The sequence below is a fragment of the Camelus dromedarius genome, chromosome 2 (assembly GCF_036321535.1).
Source record: "Camelus dromedarius isolate mCamDro1 chromosome 2, mCamDro1.pat, whole genome shotgun sequence".
NCBI classification, from domain to species: domain Eukaryota; kingdom Metazoa; phylum Chordata; class Mammalia; order Artiodactyla; family Camelidae; genus Camelus; species Camelus dromedarius.
Genome location: NC_087437.1, coordinates 82,324,304 through 82,346,177, shown reverse-complemented (window position 1 = coordinate 82,346,177; position 21,874 = coordinate 82,324,304). Strand labels below are relative to the sequence as shown.

General features: G+C 36.4%; 1 pseudogene; it reads right to left on the bottom strand.

Annotated features, from left to right (window-relative positions):
* The window catches only part of LOC105087791 (T-complex protein 1 subunit theta-like), an 87,718-nt pseudogene extending 66,871 nt beyond the window's left edge, over nucleotides 1-20,847 (bottom strand).
* Nucleotides 20,848-21,874: the final 1,027 nt, after the last annotated feature.

Genomic DNA, 21,874 nt, shown 5'->3' with positions numbered 1-21,874 from the left:
TGCTCTTTTGGCCCTTCTGTCTGACAGCTGTGCATCATTTCAAATAGTTTTCCCAGGCACATGGCTCTGAACTCAGTTTAAACTCAATAAATGCTCCTGGAACCTCTGCTGAAATTAAGGACCCATTCTGCCCTCCTCCCATCAACAGCATTTTTTTTTTGAAAATGGATTATAATACTTTTCAGCTTTGATGAAAGCTTCCCATTATTACAGACTGGCATTTCTGATGTAGATTAACCAGCACTGGAATTATCCTTCTGCTCCCAGGACAGGTTCAGGTTTGACCTCTGTACAGAAGCTTACAATTTGGCAGCAGAAATGGCACCACTGAAAGAAGCGACCATGGACCACAGCAAATCATTAAATTATTTCCCCAGGGGCATTTCTGAATTTTCAAGTTTTAATGAGTCATTCACTCAATTAAGGTTGTTTACAATTGCAGAGGTTTCATTACTAATATGTAATCAAAAAATTAATTACCTCTATCAAACCTGTAGTTTCAAATGTGCCTAGGTTTCCTATCACAAGAAATAAGGCATTTCCTAGGCCAGTTTCTGTCCTATGTTTGGGAAGGGAGGGAAATCGAGATTGAGATGAAAAAGTTGTCAAAATGTCAAACTTGAAAATATAGTGGTCAGAGTGAAAAGCATTCAAGTGGAATATATTTAGCTATGTGGAAAAGTTCATTTCAGTATGTCAGAGATCTACTGGGAAGTTCAGGGCTAAAAAAAAATGGATAGACATTCAGGCCAAGGAGTGTCATGTATACTGTGAAGAACACATAAGACCATACATTAGCTGCACTTAGAGAACTTGAGGTCGCCTGGAAAAAGATCTAGCTCAGTCTTGAGTAAAACTGATTCCTTGTGGAAAACATAATAAACAAAAATGTTCCCACTGCATCAATAGCCATAAACATTGTCACTGAACTTTCAGGAAGTCCTTAGCAATATCTCCAAACATATACCTATTTCCCCTTTTACAGAAAGAATTAAGCAAAATTCCAACTGACAAGGTACTCTAATCCATCTCCCATCAGGTAAACCCAGGGTGACTCTACTATTAAATAAGTAGCTTAGAGGTGGGATGACTGAAGTGTGGTCCATGGTCCAGCAGCATCTGTGTCACCTGGGAACTAGGCAGAAACACAAATTCTAGGGCCTCACCCTGAACCTACTGAATCAGAAGCTCTGGGGTGGCCCAGCAATCTGTGTTACATGTTTGACAACCACTGGCCTACAGACACACACTCAGAGATTGCAAAGTAAAGGTGCTTCTACTTCTCTTCTCTGAAACTAGCTAAAAAGAACAATAAGGAACAAAAAGAAGGAAATTCCATTTTAAATGATAATAGCTACTATAATACCTTACCAAAAACTATGAGGAATACAGTAAGATTTGGACTCAACTAAGCATAATAGATGCATACCTTAACAGACCTCAGGCAGGGCATGGAATTCTACAAAGGAAAAAGATACAGCCCTAAGGCTCCTGACTAATGATTTCTTATTTGAAACATCAAGCTGTGGAGAATGACAAGAGGACCAAATGAGGAATAAGACAGGCACACCATCTCTGCAACTCATAGGGTGGCAATATAGCAAAGAGAGATGGTGGGTGACAACTGCATGCTGGCCAAGTAAAATTAATAAACACAAATTCCCAAAACATTGCTTCACTGCAAACCATGCAAACTGAATGGGGACATCCCTGAGGGAAGTAAGCAAAATTATATTCCCTGACAGAAATTTTTGGAAGAGCACTGAGACAACAGAACCATAATGAAACTACCTGCTGCCTCTGCTTACTCCCTCAGCTCTTTTCCAGGCTGCTGTTCAGCAAATAGCTAGTTTTGAAGGAATGGCCCCATTTAAAGATGAGAAAAATATAAGAAGGGGACTGGCATAAAACCAACATATATAGCTACTATAAGAAAAAAATGAAAAAAGTAAAATAAAAGAAGTACACAAAAATCACATATAACAATTACAGAAGGAACAGATCATTTCTTCAAATTATTTTAATTTTTCAGTATCACTGAAAAGTGAGTCTTTTTGAAAAATATTTCAAATAAGAGAGAATGGCTCAAAGAAGAAAAGCCAATAAAAGGATATTAAAAGTGAGCTGGCAGAACTCAGCAAGGAAATAGAAGAAACAGTCAACTTTATATCTGAATAAATCACATTAAGAAGCAGAAATTTTCATAATTGATACCACCAAAAATATAGACTCACTTGTGGAGGTCAGACTTGAGAAAATTAAGTAAAACGAACAAGATTAAAGAGTTAGAACTCATTAGAGAAAATAATTAAAAAGAAATTAAAATAGATATGAAAGACAAAAAAAGATCCCATATGTACATAAATGACGTTCCCTATTAAGAAAAGAAAACAAATTAGTAAAATTTAAAATTACATTAGAGGAAAATATTCACAGGTTGTGTTAATAAAGTTTGATCTAAGGGCAAAAAGTGTTAATTGAGTCCAAGAAGAAGATTTTATAATGATGAGGTATACAGTCTATAATGAAGATCTACTATGCTGAATCTTTATGCACCAAATAATATATCATCAAAATACATATGGCAAAAACTGAAAAAATACAAAAGATATAAATGAATAGTAATAGAAAACATGTATACAGTCTTTGACAGATAATATAGATTAAAAATAAGTACCAATAAAGAAAAAACTAAAAATACAATTAATAATGTGACTGTTTTACATACACACACATAAAAATCAAAGGGAGCAGTTTTTAAAGACACATGAAAAACATTAAAGTTGACAGCATAGGGAGGAGGGTGTATCTCAGCAGTAGAGTGCATACCTAGCATGCACGAGGTCCTGGGTTCAATCCCCAGTGCCTCCATTAAAAATAAAATAAATAAATAAACAAACAAACAAACAAACCTTAGAGTTGGCAATGTAATAGCTCCTAAAGAAAATCTCAGTAAGTTCTTCAATGTGAATTAGCATAGGCAATGTTTTCTAACCACAATGCATGACATTAGAAATTTCTAACAAAAATTAATCTAAATTGAACACTTTAAGCTTACACAATGCTATTTGTCAATTATATCTCAATAAAAAATAATAAATTAAAGCTAACACAACCACATTTTCAAGCAACACACCACCAAACAGGAAATCAAAACGTATAAAGCCAGATCAGGAGACGGACTGTGAAACTTCTTGGTTCCAATACTCAAACATGGCCACCAGGTTAAAGCTTCAGAAATAGCTAAAAAAAGAAAATAAGGAAATAAATAAAGGTACAAATAACACTGTTTATATATAAAATTGCTATCTGATGTACAAATAATAACTCATTTGAAATTTTAAGAGATGGAAAAATCTCATTTTCAATAGCAACTCTGTCAGAGACCAGTTAGCAAAGCTGAGTTATGACATATATTCAAATACAGAGACTTTAATAGAAGAACTAATTGTGAAGGTACTAGAATAGCTGAAAGAGAAAACAGGGAAAGGTGTTGCCCCCAAATTAGTAATAGCACAAAGCTGTTCATGTCTCTAGGCTGTAAGGTCAAAGGAAGAGAGTGGTCCTAGAGTCCAAGACCTGGGCCTCCCAAGGACACTGAGACTCTGACATGATAGCCTATTGGAAGTTGGGACTAAGGAGGGAGCTGGAGCCACAGAAGGAAACGAACTAGAGAAGCCACCAGGAGCAGAGGGATGGGAGAACCACCCTAGCTTCTTCTCTATTCCTTCTCTTCATTATCTTTTCTATGCCTACCCCTGGCCAAACTCAAATGGAAGCCAACTAGCAGGGTTAGAGGGTTTAGAGGGTGTCCTACCCTGTGAGTGCAAATCTAGGGGAAGGCAGAGAAATGGGCCTGAAAGCAGACAACAGACTAAGCACAGCAACCAAAAATTTTTTTTTAATTAAAAGAGAAAGAGGAAATTAGTTCCATTTCCCACCCTTTATTTAAAGGCTCTTAATAGGAAATGTGTTATGAGCAATACATGTGTTTAATTACTTTTAAATATGAAAAAAGCCAGGTATAACATATAAATAATTGTATAAATGATATATAATAAAAAGTGAGTTTCTCACTCCATACCTTCAAGTTCCTCTCCACAGAAGCCGCTTTAATTATTCTGTACATACTTGTGGAAAATATTCATACATATATATGAATATTTTTAAACGCCGACAAGCATAATATACAGATTCTTCCTTTGGTTTCTTTTTTACTTAACAATGTACATTGGAGAGCTTGTCATATTTCATTGTTTTATGTCTCCATCTGATGAAGAAATAGGCTGTTTCCAGGTATTTAGTGCTATTGACAATATATTATAAAGATAAGGAACGCTGATAAAACTTCTTGGCTATTGTCTTTACATGTCTGCTATCTGAAATTGACTCAGTAAGCATGTGTTGGGCCAGGGGCAATACAGCTAAAAGTAGGACCTAAGTGGGATATGGGATTTAAAAATTAAGTCACTGGAACATGAAGCTCATTTCATATATATCTCACAATCAGTGTTACTTGTGATTCATACCCATCTGTATGGGAGTGTTGAAAAGGACACGCAGATGTAATCAATATGTACGTCTTTACCCCCAAGGCAATTACACATACCAATGTTCTTAGGTTCCCCAAACTAAATAAAACCTGATCCTCTCTGTTTTGGCCAGGCCAAAACACTTGCCTCTGAAAACTGTCAGATTTTTGAGACACCTTGGCTGGATGACCTTGGACAAGGCCTTCATCTCTGTGACCCTTAGTTTCCTCACTATTAAAATGAGGGTGTCTATTCCATTCTCATAAATTTAACAATTCTGCTCTTCTCAGCTCTTACTAGTACATTTTCAAGAGCAAAGAAAAAGGCAATACTCCCTCTCCTTTTTCAAAAAAATAAGTTTCAGAGTTAAGAAAGAAATCTTGAGAACTCATTCCCTAATATTTTAGGATTTTTATATTGACCTCTTTCTGTAATCCCTGTATTCTCCCTTTGATCCTTGTGAAGCTTTATAGGTTCTTCAAATGTCTTCCCAGGAAAGAAATTAAGAGTAAACTATTGGACAGAGAGCATGAGGGTAAAACTGTTGGACACTATCATATATTTGGATTGCTACTGTTTTACTGTCTTCAAAAAGAATAAATTATAAGGAAGCCTTAAAATAAAAGTTCTATATGCAGTCAACAGCAGTTACATGACAGGCCATGTGATTAAGGCAGCAGAAATTGCCAAATTTCAGAAAAGATCATAGAAATTTCAAAATTAAAAGTTTTTACTGAGAATACATAGATCCCAATAGACTATCAGGCAAATTCTGAACATTTGGCTTTCTAGGCATTCTAAAGCTTTCAGACAAGTTCTGAAGAAAGTTGTTTAATTTCCAGTGACATGTAATTCAATTAATAAAAAATAAAACTAAGAATTTAATCAAATAGGAAATTAAGATAAAATTCTGGTATTCTTCAACACAGCTCAAAATTATTTTATCAGTTCTAAAGGTAAAACTGCCTAAATTACCAGGATTATGGTAAACAATGTTGTCATGACCTTAAACACTACTGCCAAAGGCAATCCTAAAGAATCTTTAGACTACGAATGTGAACAATACAAAGACTCAACTTTGGGATGTTGTAGAAAAGTGGTATGCAGAATTGCTGTTAACAATAAAATACTTGGTTTAAAATTATATCTACATTAAATATAGTGATTTTCCTAGAAACAGCACAATAAACATTTGCATTAAGGGAATGACAGTTAGCTTAGATATGTTCCAATAGCATATTACTGAGTTAGAAAGGCTAGAAAAAATACTGTGAAAACATAAGAGTTTGCAATCCCAAAGGAGCAATTCATTAAGTTAACCCAGGAGAGTCAAGAAAGTTTCTACATAACATGACAAATGTTAAATAAATTTTGAAGATGTAGATCCCCAGTAATAGAAGAGGGAAAGGACATTCCAGGAAGAGAGAGTGGCAGGTGCAGAGGCACCGAGGTATATTCAGAGAAAAAAAGAAAGTTTCATATGATTTCTGGAACATAATGTATATGGACAGTAAGGGGAAACCAGGCAGGAATTTAGGGTGGGACCATAATGTACTGTGGAGTCTGAGATATGCTCAAACACCCTGGCTTCTTTAATAACAAGCAACCATGCTGAACTATAGAACCATATGTTTTATCACAGCTCATTAATGATCATGTTATAGAGGAAACTGGAAAATAACTATTAGCTATGGCAATGACTCAAACATTCTTTTTCTATTTTAGTCTTCAGAGCACCAGCATGCAAGATGACACTTGAGAATATACTTTCTTTACACCATATTAATATAAGCAGAAGTCCAGCTCTTCCAGCATCTAAAAAACACTGAATTTTGGATTAAAAACTAATGGGATACATCATAAGTATAAACTGACTATACTTCAATTACAATTTTTTTAAATAAAAAAACTAATGGGATAAAAGTGGTTTTGTTAATGCTACATCTTGGAGAGTTCTACATTTTCACAGTGGTTAATGGAAGTACATGCATGAACATACATAGATAACACAGTACTAGTGAACCCCAGAGCTCTGAAGGTTCCAAAGCTCCTGAGCTTCTAAAAACCAAAAAGCAGCTCTGACTTTCTTAGAATCTGCATAGTTTCTCCAAATGTATTTCCCCCTTTCCCTACCTTACCAGTATATTTACTCTCACACCCTGGTTTTTGCCTAATTCTGCGCATATTCTATTCTCAACATCCTCTTCATCCAGTCTGCCCATTCATATTCTACCCATTTCTTCTCCCTCAGTTTAAGCATTACTGAGTATGTATAAAAAGCAAGAAATGTCTTTGATGGCATTTGGAGGTGATAAAACAAGAGGAATCAAACAAATATATATTGAACACCTGGAACACACTAATCACTGGGTAGAGTTTTAGATAATTAATTTTATGTAATCCCATGTCAAGAACTATCAGTGCTCTAGACTCTAGACCCAAACACTTGCCACTTTCCTGTCCACAGATTTGTCTTATGCAGCCCTGATTTCTCCCTCTCCTATCCCTAATATTGTGCTTTCACTAGATTTATTAGTATCCTTATGTTTCCTTATTTCCTCTGTAACAATTTTTTTCTTCAAACACTTCTTGTCCCTTACTAAAGCAAAACATTCCCCCTAGGAATCTCAAAGCCCTAAAAAAATATATATATAAAATTAAGGAATACCAAAAAAAAAAAAAAAAAAGCATCATTGCCATCATTATGAAAGCCTCTTCTGATTAGTTTTTTCACCTAACAAAAGGAGAAATTTTCAGGATCATTTTTCTAGTCCTTACCAGGTATTTAGTAGTAAATACTAAGAATTTTTGACAAGACACAGAAATAAAAGACACCAAATCAGAAAGGAAGAAATAAAATTGTCACTATTTGCATATGATACAATTTTATATATAAAAAAATCCCCAAGACTCAATCAAAAAACTGCAGGAACTATTCAGTATAGTTTAAGGATACAAAATCAATATATGGAAATCAACTGCATTTCTATATCCTAATAATGAAACACCTGAAAAGGAAAATCAAGAAAACTATCCCATTCACAATAGCATAAAAAAAAAATCCCATAGGAATAAATTTAACCAAGGAAGTGAAAGATCTATAAAATAAAACTACAGAGCTTTGCAGAAAAAAATTGAAGACAAATAAATGAAAGGAAATTACATGTTCATAAATCATGAGAATTACTATCACTAAAATAACCATACTACCTAAAGCCATCTATAGATTCAATGCAATCCCATCAAAATACCAATGGTATTCTTCACAGAAATAGGAAAAACAATCCTAAGATTTGTATGGAACCACAAAAGACCCCAAACAGCCAAAGCAATCCTAAAGAAAAAGAACAAAACAAGAGGTATCATACTTCCTGATTTCAAACTATACTACAAAGCTGTAATAGTATAAACACTATAGCACTAGCATAAAACACACACACAAACCACTGGAACATTATAGAGAGCCTAGAATTAAACCCCCTACCCATATACAGTTGATTAATATTCAACAAGGGAGTCAAGAACACCCAATGGGGAAAGGGTGGTCTCTTCGACAAGTAGTGTTGGGAAAACTGGCTAAATACCTGCAGAACAATGAATTTGGACCCCTATCTTACACTACTTACAAAAATTAACTCAAAACAGATCTAAGACTTAAACTTTAAGACCCAATACTATAAAACTCCTAAAAGAAAATGTAGAGAAAGAGCTCCTTGACATTGGTCTTGGCAATGTTTTTCTTTTTTTTTTTTTTGGTTATGACACCAACAGCACAGACAACAAAAGCAAAATCAACACAAATATGTGACTATGAAACTTAAAAGCTTCTGCACAGAAAAAGAAACAATTCACAAAATTAAGGCAATCTACAGAATGGGAGAACATTCTTACAAACTGTATACATATCAGATGAGGGGTTCTTATCTAAAATATACAAAGAACCCACACAACTCAGTAACAGAAACAAACAGATTTTAAAATGGGCAAAGGAACTAAATGGAATCTTTTTCAAAGATAGCCAAGTAGCCAACAGGCACATGAAAAGATGCTCAACATCACTAATCATCAGGGAAATGCAAATCAAAACCACAATGAGATATCACGTCACACCTATCAGAATGGCTATGATCAAGAAGACAACAGAAAGAGGAGAAAAGTGTACCCTTGTACACTGTTGGTGGGAATGTAAATTGGTTCAATCTCAATGGGAAAAAATATGGAGGTTTTCTCAAAAAATTAAAAATAGATCTATCATATTATTGAGCAATTTCACTTCTGGGTATATACTCAAAGGAAATGAGAGCAGTATTTTGAAGAAATATTGAATATTGCACTCCCATGTTTAGTGCAGTATTGTTCACAATAGCCAAGATACAGAAACAATCGAAATGCTCATCAACAGATGAATGAATAAAAAAGATGTTTTATATATATGTGTGTGTGTGTATGAATACTATATTCAGCCATGAGAAAGGAGAACATTCTGCCATTTGCAACAACATGGATGGACTTTCAATACATTATGCCAAGTGAAGTAAATCAGAAGGGGAAGACACATACTATATATTACCCATATGTGGAATCTCAAAAAGCCAAACTCATAATAACGGAGAGTAAAATGGTAGTTACCAAAGGATGGTGGTGTCGGGGAACAGGACAGATGTTAAGGGTAAAAACTTACAAGTAGTAAATAGGCCCTAGAAAGCTAATGCACAGAATATAGATAACGGTAGTATATTGTAATTATCAAACTTATTAAGAGAACAGAACTTAAATATTCCAACCACTAAAAAGAAAGCATAATTATATAACATGCTAGAGGTGGTAATTATCACTACAATGGCAATCATATTACTATATATAAATGTATCAAGTTAACATGTTGTACACCTTAAATTTACATAATATTATACATCAAATTTTTTCTATTAAGAAAAAGGAATTCCTCTAAAATTCACTTTTATCAATGCAAAACGACCCTAATTTCTTAGAAGTGATGACTCGGTCATTCCTTACTAAATTCAGGAAGATAACACTAAGCATCTAAGAAGCAAGGACACTCAAATCATAATATTACACTCGCAAGGCCAAGACAGTCATTAGTTCAAGTCTTTCAGACTCCAGCAATTTTTGCTGCTGGGTAAACTGACAAGTCACAGGGATTCATTCAAATTATGAATGAGACCCCAAGATATTAAAACTAATATCAAAGATCAGCTGGTTAGGGTCAAGGGCTTATTGAATTCAATTTCTGCATTTTGGATGATGAAACTGGGCCATCTTAAACTTCAAAAATGTGGTGAGTTAGGTCTTTAGAACACAAGTGTTTGTCAGACAAATCGTTTCAAGGACTTGGTTACAATACCCTGCTCAAACCCAGAATCTGCTCTCTAGAGAATTATTAAATTCTTTTCATTCTAGAGTAACATGAAAGCACATTTCAAAGGAAAAATATGAGTGCTAATAAAATCAGATAACAAATAGTTCTTTGGAGATGCTGGTGTGAACCATATAAATCTGCAGTATTTCTGCAACACACTGGCTGGTTGAGATGTCTGGCCTCACTTTGGTCACTGTCAACATGCTCCCTCCACTTTTCTCTCTTCTTAGGGACTGAAAGATAGCTGTGAGAAAATTTCCATATAAAAACCCCAAACTAGTCAAATATAGAAATTTGACCTAAAATTTATATCAAGTTTGAAGGCTGTTGGGCAACACAAAAGATCAAGCTGATAAAAGCAAGCACTGGCATAGAAGCAAAAATGAAAAACAAAGACATTTCCACACTCTCCACAGTCTCAAGAAATGAAAGCAGCTGAAATGAGAACAATCCTCCTTGCTTACCCTTCAGAGACAAAGCGGCAGGAAATTGTGAGATTCCTCCCAGAGCCCCACTTGCGAGGAAGCCCATTTAGCAAATGGTATGAGTTGTGGGATCTGTTGTTATTGGTTTCCTTCCCTGGGAACACAGCACACTGGGGATTCAGCTGTATCACAAAACAGTCTTCTGAACCCTCAGACTTGTCAAGTGCAGGCTGAGAACTACTCCTTATGGGTTTGCAAAGGGCCATAACTCTCCTCCTTGGCTCACTCATTCTTGGCACTATTGAGTTGCTAGGAGATAGCTTTTGAACCCATCAGTCAAGGTGTTCTGTGTTATAGGCCACCATTAACTAGCCCCATAACATCTGTTCTGTGTTTTTGTTGCCTAGGGAAACTGAAACCCTCAGAACCAAAATGACAGGCCAGGAATTAAGCCATGGAGAATCTTCAGGGAGAGAAGCACCCACAATACAGCCTCTGTCTTACTATTTGCCAAAATCAGGTCATGTTTTTCATTCTTGACAAAGATTCCTCTAAATACCAGGAGGAAGAAAAAGACTCCAAAATAAGGCACTATAACAGAAATATGAAAGTAGCAATTCCCAAATGTGTTATCTCTTAGGGGAGAAGAATTTTTTAATTATGTACAGCATCTAATATTTGTTGAGTGCCCGCTAACTGCCAAGCATTACTCTAAATATTTTACGTGTATTAACTTACTTAATCTCCACAATAACCCACAATAAATCAGTTGGTAGATAATCAGTATCAACTCTATTTTACAGGTGAGAGAACTGGTATGTCACGTCTGAAGTCTCAGAACTTAAACCAGCAGAGTTGTGACTTAAACCCATGTAGGCTGGCACCAGAAATCAGATTCTTCACCATTAGATCCTATCGCCTTTCATGCTTACTAAAGCATAGAAAGCCAAAGAAAGAAAGAAAAATCAAGTTCAGAGGTTTAAACACCTCCTGATTTTTTCATACTAATAACTGCTCCCCCAGGAATCTTTAAACAACCAATTTCTCTTCAGGACTCCATAGATGGGTGCGCAGGTGCACTAAAAAGTTCAGAAGGCATCTTTGGGTTTCTTCTCTTTCACAGACTCGGCAGTGCTGTGTCACAGCAGGCAGCAACAATGCTCACTGTGCTTCCTAGACTTGTGTGAATGTGAGGAGGAAGGAGTTAATCTGCAGCCAGAGCAACTGTTCTCCTGTTAATAAGCTATGTGAGTTAGGAATTGTCTCTTTGGTTCATTGCTGTATTAGGGTTCTTCAGAGAAACAAAACCAATGGAAGCTGCATATACATTGTATATATTAAAATATGCACATGCATATATATGGAAATTAATTAGAAGGAGTTGACTCACACAATTATGGAAGCTGAGAAGTCCCACAGTCTGTCTTCTACGAGCTGGAGACCCAGGAAAGTTGGTGGTGTAATTCTAGTACAAGTCCAAAGGCCTGAGAACCAGTGGAGCCAGTGGTATAAATCCCAATCCAAAGGCAAGAGAAGACTGATATCCCCATCTATCAGCCAGACAGAAAGCGAAAGAAGTGAATTTCTCCTTCCTCCACCTTTTTGTTCTATCTAGGTCCTCAGCAGATTGGATGATGCCCACTACGTACTGGGAAGGGTTATTCAGCCCTTGATTCAAATGCTAACCTCAGATACTCCAGAAGTAATGTTTAATCTGGGCATCCTGTGGCACAGCCAAGATGACACATAAAACTAACCATCACAACTGCCGTATCTCCAGTGCTAATAGAGTGCTTAACATACTGCATTCAGTCACTAATTCGGTGAGTAAATTGAGTCCTGTGTGTTTACATATCTCATGGATATTATATATGATTATCTGTGACTATATTTTGCACATAAAATTTTATGATGGAGAGGATTATCAGTGATTGTAAGTTCGCAGAAAACATCAACATTACACTTGGTGAAATGCCTAAACAGGAGCAGCCAAGATTGTGAACACTACCTTTTTAAGGAAAGAAGGAGTATCTGCTTAAATCTAACTGAAATAAGTCTGCCATAGATTGTAGATTTAATGGAAAATGGTAAAATATAATATAGATTTCTCTTTAAAGCATTTTTAATAAATTAGCGGCCCCAAATAAATTAGAGGCGCTCGTTATAATTTATATCTGCCAACTATTTATTAGAAAGATTTACTTTGGTAGGTATCATTTTTATGATACCATCTTTACTGCCAACAGAGTCTTGAAAAATATACTCAATTAAATAGGATAATGATTCCTATTGAAGACTGCACCAAAGTAGTCAAAAATATATCAGTTGTATTTCATCCAGAACAAAAACAGATTAAATTTACCTCATCCCTGGATGTGGTATTTGGCGCAAATCGCATTTTTGCAGGAGGGTGGAGTCTAAGATCAAAAACACCAGAAATATTATGCATTTAATGAAAGCCAATCTTCTGGCAACTAGGCTAAGCACTGTTCTGTCCTATTTCTGAGGAATTTTGGTCATATCCCAGATATCAAAGAATATTCTTTATTCTTACAGAACTATAGCCTCAAGAAAGATGGACACTATATTTGCAATAATGCTTCACTGAAATGCCATCTATGTTTCTTCATTTGCTGAAATAAAAGTACATATAAATAAACCAAGGAAAAACATTATACATGTAAATCCTTCACTTTAAAAATGAACACCATAGATGTCCTTCCAGAAAAAAAGAGGGTAATTATACCTGTCAAAACTAGCCAATCATTAATATTTTTAGAGCTGAAAGGGGACTTTGGAAATAATCTAGTCCCATCTTCTGGTTTTAGAAGTAAAGAGACTGGGGTACTAAAAGGTATGATTATTTATCCATAATCTCACAGCTACTGAAAAACAAAGCTGAGGTTAACACCCCAGTCTTCCATGCACAGTCCATTTTCCATTTTTCTCTGCTGTCTAGCTACAATGCTGCATTGTCCCACCCTTAGGAGATCTCATTCATTGGCTTGGTATACCCAGCCCCTGGTTGGGGTTCTGGGACTGCACTAAAGATACAATGCAGTGCCCTGGAAACCTGGGTCTCTCTATAGCTGTTACCAGCACTACCACCTGGACCTTAATGAGTGTGTGGATGTTTGGTTTTATTAAAGTTGTGTCATTTATTTGTGATACCCTCAGTCAGAAACACACCATGACCATGTTTATTTTGTGCCATTCTATAATAGAAAGAGTTCACCAAGACACTTACCTAAAAGGCATCTTTCAATTAAAATCATTTCAACTTTTTATATTTTTTTTTCCCCTGAGTAGCCAAGTTACTGTATTTATCCATTGTCTGAAAGGAAACCTCTCCTAGCACATTCCCCTCCATATACTTTTTCGACATCCTTTCTTCTTTGTAAATAATTTTTCATTTAATTCTCATGAAGCTTGTCAAATCAAAATAGAAGCTCGAAATACAAGCGCCAGAGAATCTATAGGTGATGTGAATTTGAGCTTAAAGAGAAGGAATCATACATGATAGAGTAGAGGAGGGAAGCTGGTCTTTGTAATTATCTGGAATCCCTCTTATTAAATACAATCACTACCATTTACATAATATGCCAAATCTTGTACTAAGCACTTTATGTGGAATTTCCTCCCTAAATTTTTCACAATATGTAATAAGTTCTAAAGAAGTTCTAAGAGGTAAGTCACACAGGAAGCAACAGAGCCAAGAGTTGAACCTAAGCTTTGTGAATCCAAGATCAAGGTCTTCATCTCTCAGAGTAGGTAGGTAGATAGGTAAATTAAAAAAAGAGGGCATATTCTATCCTTTGATAAAATTTAATTACCAGGAGCTGATGGGACATTGGAAAACTAAATGATCAATTTCAAATAGGCAATTTCAGAAGAAGTGCAAATGACTCTGAACATGAGAAAAGATGCTGAATCTCTCTCTTAATCAAGAAGATGCAAATTTAAGCAACAACGTATCATCTGTTTTTTTTATCCATCACTTTTGGATGCAGGAGTTAAAAATATTAACAGTATCTGGTTTAAGTGAAGATGCTGGTAAATGGGCTTTTCTCTCACGTGCTATTAATTTTGACTGACACCAGGTAAGCCTTTTTAGAGGAAATTGACACTTTCCATTTAGGAGGACATTGACATTTTGCACAGGAAGAAAAAAATTTAAATGAGTATGAAGGACAGTATTTTTTAAATGTTTAAATTTTCTCTCACATTTTTACTCTATGTAGTTCTGCTATCTTAATCATTTACAACAAGAATATAGTCAGATCATCCTTGTATAATTGAAAACATTTATTTAGACTAAAAGGTAGATCATGAGGATGCACTGCCTCTCATTTGCCATATTCTCTAACCATATCCTGTCTTCTCTTACTCTTGGAAGATTTGGGAGAGCCAGCTTCCCCTTCTCCTGTCAATCTGGGATGCTGTTATCACAGTTCCCTCATTCTGCCAACACTCAAAAGCCACAGCTGGCCCCTCCATGTGTGTTCTAAGTTGAAGGAAGTTATGAACCTTGTTACCTTTTCTACCGAAACATAGACTTACCTACAGCAGGCGCCCCTAGCAGTACCCATTTCTCTGCTGCTGCGACAAGGCAGGGTGGGATTTCAGGCATCTGACCTACATGGTGTCCATTCAAGGCCCGGGACCACCACATGCTTCAGGGAAAGGGCCCTGCACCCGCACCAGCATGCACCTGTGCTGCAGAGCTTGCTCCTTTCCACCTGCTGTGCTCTAGGTTTTGCAAGGACTATTTCTTGCTGCCTAATCTCATTTCCTCTGACTTAACCTCTTTCCTGTCAAGTACCTGCTCGCTCCTCCCTTCCTCTGGCACTCAATACCCTTGACCACCCTGTCTACAGTGTCCGCAAGACCCTCCTTCTCCCACAAGCTTTCTTGGTTACCCCTGCCCTTGAGGTCCTGCACAGCCTGGTATTCCAGACTTTGGGAGTTCAATGACCAGTAAGTTAAACAAAAAACAATGTGGAGAACTGGCAGAAGGCTGCCAAGTACCGATTTTGCCAAGCAGACCGTCAAAAAACAAGAAATACCATCTATTATCACCATCGTTTTTATTAAAGAAAGGCATTTTAACACTAAAAATGGGAAAAGGTCACAAGCTCAGAAAAATAGAAAATGTTTCTCAAAGAACAGCAATTAAGCAAACTTGGGGAGAGACTTGAGGTGGAAAAAGGGACACATGACCTGAAGGAGGAGGCTTGTTAGAAAACAGCCCAGCCTATCTGTCTAGTACAGAGGATCCTCTTGGAAATCAGGGCAAAGCTACTTTGAGCAGCCCACATGCCACACCTGCCCTCACATACATCTCAAGGTCATTTGAGCAAGTTCCCCTGCTGCCTAAGCTAAGGAATTATTGTAGCTGCTCTGCTCTCAGACAACTCCATCCTTCAAAATCTGGCTGGAGGCCACACTGCAAATACCGAGCAGGATGAAGCTCACCCACTCCTGGAGTTTGCTGTCCCTCAGCCAAAGGCACTACACAGACACTTCTTTATATTCTACAGCCTGGAATACCTTAAGCTGTCCTTGAAAAGAGTCTCTTAAAGTTCTGGTCATGCAGAAAGGCTGTGCAGGTGTGGGAGAGAGCCCAAGCAGAAGTACTTGGGTGAAACCAACAGTAGTATCAAATCATTTTATCACGGTCAGGTAACTGTCCATGAAAAGGGTTTTAAGGCAATAGCTGGTATGTGCTCCAGTATGAGACTCTAAAAGCCAGAAAGTATTTATGGATGTTTTTAGGTGAACACAGTTCTTGAAATGCAGGTTTTTCTCAGATTTGCTAAAACCCATTTTAATATTCAGCTTGATTACTCATCACAAATTTGTTCTAAAAAGGCTAAGTGGCTAAACGACTATTTTTTTTTTTTTAACTAAATGCTTCAGGTCCAACTGTTTTGAGCTAAATTACTAGCGGTAGAAATATCCTAACCCTCTCAGTCTTCAGGGCACAATATCCCATAGTTTTTATCAGGAATCAGTAAAAGGAAGTAGAAGGAATGGGGTTAGGCCAATGGCCAAAGCTGTAGTTATGGGAGAGAACTGGTACATTTCAATCCACACAAGGGGATCCAGAAAGGACAGACTGCATAGATGCCCCAGTTCCCCATGTACCATTTGGTAGTCAACCCATTGTCTTTCACCCAGGTTTACTGCTAAATAATACAGAAGTTGGAAAGAAATGTAACAAGCTGGTAACATGAAATGTGATGAGGTCAGGATACACACACTCACATGCCCACACAACATGTGACTTAGGAGTTTCTTCTATCACTGCGAACACGATTGCCATTTCTATCATCATCATTAATTAAAGTAAAATTCTTAAAACTTACTTCACCATTCATCTCTAGAGCTAAGCAGGATTATTCCAGGCTTTCGGCCCAAGTTTTCTAAAAGCCTAGCTGATTAAAAGGTATTAACATTTATATTTTGCCAACAATGATTATACTCATTGTTGGTGAGTGTTTATGTGATAACCAAGATGTAACAAGAGAGATGCAGAAAAGCATAGTAAACATAACATTCGTATATAAAGGGTACTTGTCAGCAACTAAAGTGTGTTTCCTCCTTGGCAAAGGAAAGGAAGTTAACTCATGGACTTCAAGGCACCTTCTAGGTCTAGTATTTTATGACTGTGATTAGCAGACAATTTTTCAGAAGGCACCAAATAAATAATGCAAGGTTCAAAATCCTTCAAAGGCTGATTATAAATTCTCAGCACTCCATTTTGTTTTTATCTTTTCTTCTTCCTGTTTTCTTTATCATGTACCCATTTCTCATTAATACTGCTAATCAAAGAGGAAAGAAAGAGAAGTTCTGTTAAGTCAAATTTGATGAAATCAAAAGCTGAATTTTTGAGATTACCCACAGAATTTTCCACATACTTCAATTTTTTGAAAATCTGTCTTTCTTCAGTGGCATTCAACAAGAAAGAGTTAGCTGTGGTTAAAACTCTGTTAAGCCTCAAGATTCCTTGGAAAAGCGTCTGGGAAGAAAAATGCCAGCAGAGAATGCAATCAACTTCTTTAGCTAGGGACCCCAACACAGCCGGCAATCTGGATATTTATGCTGTTTGTGATAAGAATGAAAGCAACCAATAGTCCTTTCTTTGAAAAACATAACATAACCAGAAGCCATGACTTGCAAGTTTATAGCAAGCTTACCTCCTTCAGTTCAGGAGTATTTTACCAACTGAATGTTACTTTTCACAAATGTAAAGTTAAATCAACAACTGTCTTGGCATTCATGACACTATAGGTGAAAGAGCCTATGAAATGTGGAATTAACTTTTCAGGTTTGAAACTGATACACCAAGTTTAAAAAAATAAAGCATTTGATAAATGTGGAATTAACTTTTCAGGTTTGAAACTGATACACCAAGTTTACAAAAATAAAGCATTTGATGAGTGTTTTGCCAGCTCATGTAAATTCCATTCCCAATCATTACTCTTGATTCCCTAAGTAAGGAAACAGAAAGAAAGAGTATAATATGTTCAGAACAGAACTGAATGCTATTTGGAATAGGGGTTAAATACACATATAACATACATTTATTTATTTACTGTTTATATTTATTGACATATAGATGATTTACAATATTGTGTGAGTGTCAGGTGTACAGCAAAGTGATTCAGTTATACAGATATTCTTTTTCAGATTCTTTTCCATTACAGGTTATTACAAGATATCGAATATAGTTCCCTGTGCTATACAGTAGGTCCTTGTTTATTTTATATATGGTAGTGTGTATCTGTTCATCACAAACTCCTAATTTATCTCTCCCCCAACTTTCCTTTTTGATAATCAAATTTGTTTTCTATGTCTGTGAGTCTATTTCTGTTTTGTAAATAAGTTCATTTGTATCACTTTTTTGGATTCCACATATTAGTGGTATAATATGATACTTGTCTTTCTCTGACTTCTTTTACTAAGTATGATCATCTCTAGGTCCAACGATGCTGCTACAAATCATTTACTTTTTACTATTACTTACTACTACCATCCTTACTATTATTAATATTGTACATTAGAGTTAAGTAGTTTACAAAGTGCTCTCACATATTTTTTTTCCCACTTTTACTTGACCTCCCTAATGCTTTGATGTAGATAAAATAGCAAGTATTCCAATACATTAATTTAGCATCTGTTCACCACCATGGGCAACACCACCACCACCACCACCACCACCACCATCAGTAGAGTGAGCACTTACTATTTGCCAAAGTCTACACTAAATGGTTTATGGGGATCATCTCTTTTAACCCTCACCACAACTCTGCAATTGGTGTTTTTTATCTCTGTTTTACAGATGAGAAAACATAGTTGGCTGGGGCCTGCAATCTGGGGCTTCTGAGTCCAAGTGCAGTGTTCTCGCCACATTGTTTTAATAATGGAGTTAAAAAAGAACAAAGAGAATGCTAAAGTTTCCAGTTCATTTCATATCAGTTTCCTTCAGACAAAAATAAAGCAAGAAAGGGACCATGAAAAGAAAGTTAAATTTGCAACCTCTTCCCAAAATAAATACTTACAAAAATGCAGCAGGCAAAAAATATTTGCCAAAATCTGGAGCTTTTGTAAATTGCAGTAAGGTTGCAATTCCACTATACTAGCAACTAAACAGAAAATTCTACTTTTAAACCTGCTACTGATCAAAAAAAAAAAAAAAAAACTATTTAAAAAGAAAATAAAGGACATTTTGTTAAAAACCCTAGCAGTGTGGGATGGCCTACCATGACTGATAAAGCTCTTCAGTTTCCAAAAACTACCCTGGTTGCAGCTTGGTCGGTCTTTGGCTATCAAATTCAATTTCCATTCAACAAGTATTTAACAAGTGCCTACTGCATGTTTGATGTTGAGGGATATAGTGGTGAACAGGACACTTACTGTTCCTGCCTTTCTGGAGACTATGAGCCAGAGGCAAAGACAGATGTAAGAGATTAATTATACTGTAGTAAGTTCCACAACAGAGAATTTACCCTGGTCTCGGCCGTCAGACGAACACTCTCTGAAAGAACGGCACTTAGATGAAATCTGAAGGAATGTCAGAGATAGTCTGTTGAAGAGGTGGTACGAGGACTTGGAGAAGAGAATCCGAGGAGCAGAAATGTGGTCACTCAAAACCACGGGAGGATATCTTCATCTTCCATGAGATGAAGGTCGTTTCCATAATCTATTTCAGGGTGAAAGTTCAGAGGAGCAGTGATTATATATATGACTATATAGTCTATCTTTAAAATATTTCCCTTACTCAGCCCAGAATTCCCACACTCTTAAAAAACTAGTCTATAACTCCTTCACTCTGGAAAGAAGGTGAAAGAAACATACTGATAGTGTTTCAGCTAATAGTGGTTTTAATCAATGTCAGGAAAAAAAAATAAGGTATTCATTTAAAAGGACATGAGAAGATAAAATGGAAATGAAAAAAGAAAGATGACTGGGGTAGGGATATAAATATAGAAAAGGAAAGAATGCCCTAAATGAAACAGAATCAGAGTAATAAAAATTAAAAATTTAATATGATGCACTGTCAGTTACCTGCATCTGACCTAAAGAATTCACAACTATTCATTATTCCAGATTATACTGCACTTAGGATCACAAGACTATACAGTGTAGATTTCCTTTCCTGTATTCTGCTTAAGTTTGTTAAGCTTGTAAACAAAAAGCAAATACACTAAAACTCTTAATTCTTTCCCTTTTCCTCATATAGTTTTCTAATTCATTCTGACACTCACACAAGCATCAGTTTTAGATTGATAAGGACACCAACTGACAGGATAAGAAAGCACCCCAAAGAGTACTAGGAAAGGAGGAAAATGAAGTTTTCCAGAAGCAATTCATGTGCTAAATATTCTCTAGCTGTCTAGTCAGATGCATATACCAATCTTTTCCACTCTGCTCTGTGCTTCAGAGGTTCACCTGCATCCAGGAGTTCACTTGGGCCTCCAGCTGGGTGTGGTCAATGGGAGGTACCCGGAGGATATCAGAGGATGGGAGGACAGGGAGATTGACATGCTTCACTATCCCTGGTTGGTTTTCATTAATCTCACCCACAACCTTAAAAACAGCCCCTTCATTAATTGCTCCTTGATGGCCTAAGTTGAATGTGCTGTCTCTTTCTTTGCCCCCAGCCTCCCAAACTGGAAAAAGTCTAGTTACACAGAAGTGCAATGCAAGCTTAGGGCAAGCAATGATAGACAAGGGGAAGGTATATTCACAAGATAGTATGTTAGAATAAGAAACCCATTTGGAAACATCTCTACAGTATGTCTATCAATTTTTCTCCTTTATCAAGAAGAGAGAAATAACACTATATTTCGAGGAGAAACAGCTAGAACCATTTTCAGGATAGCCATCAGGAGGAACTATTTGGAAGGAGTTGGTGATAGGTACACTGGACTTACCTGTAGCCTCCAAAAATAACAGAGCTTTCCAAATACCCATGCAAATCTCCAGTGCCCATTTCCCTCATCATCCTGGCTAAGGTATGCCCATCCAGGATGACCTCAGTGGCCTCATCCTAACTCTTCTTCCCCAAAATGAATATTTTATAAGAGTATCTAATAATCTGGCAAAAATTACATTAAGTTGTAGACCTCAGGCTGCTAATAATACAGGGGGAAAAGAAGACCTCCTTCTCTCTTTTACTACCACTGTAGTAAAATTCTACTGGCTTTCTCTTAGCTATATGCATTAGGATAATACAAATTAGCTAAAATGTCAGGTACTAACCAATAAGTGAATCTCTGATATGTTTAAACCAGTCACCAAATGTTTATCTCTGCTTCTTAGAGGAAAAATATGTTACACTATCCAAGGTAAAGCTGCTGATTTTAATTTCTGCCATCTTCCTGTGTGGCTCTAAGTAACAATGACAGCTAAATTATTTTTTCTCGACCTAAGAGTAATGTGTTGGGCTTCCTTTTTAATGACAACAATCTTTTTGTTGCCAAATGCTTCACGTCTTAAATAATAGCTTGAATCTTGGCTGCAATTATAAGATAAGATTTTTCTCATAACTTTCTCACAATGGATTTTCATCAGCTCCTTTATAAAGGAAATTAAAATTTGCCTTGAACTTCAAGTTCAAGTATCTGAAATTGGACACACCATTGGCACATTCAGACATGGTATTTTAAAAGGAATAAAATTTTCTTTATAGAGTTTTTCATAATATTTTATCTCTAAAGAAAAAGAGGAGGAAAATCTAACTGAAGTTAATGAATGATCGATACGGGTTGGATAGCGAAGTGACTCTAAAGTGTAGATAATAAATTTCCACAAACATAGGGTGCTAACCTCTAAATATGCCCAAAAGAAAATCTATTTACCTTTCAAAATTTCTCAGTAGTATCTGAGATCTAGACAAGATGCTTATAAGCAGGTTTGATGTAAAACAGTATCAACTGCCAGACAATAAAGGACACAACAGCTATGGGTTCCAAAGAGTGAGTGACACCCTCATTGCTCAGCACAGACAACACAACAATAGATATGGCCTA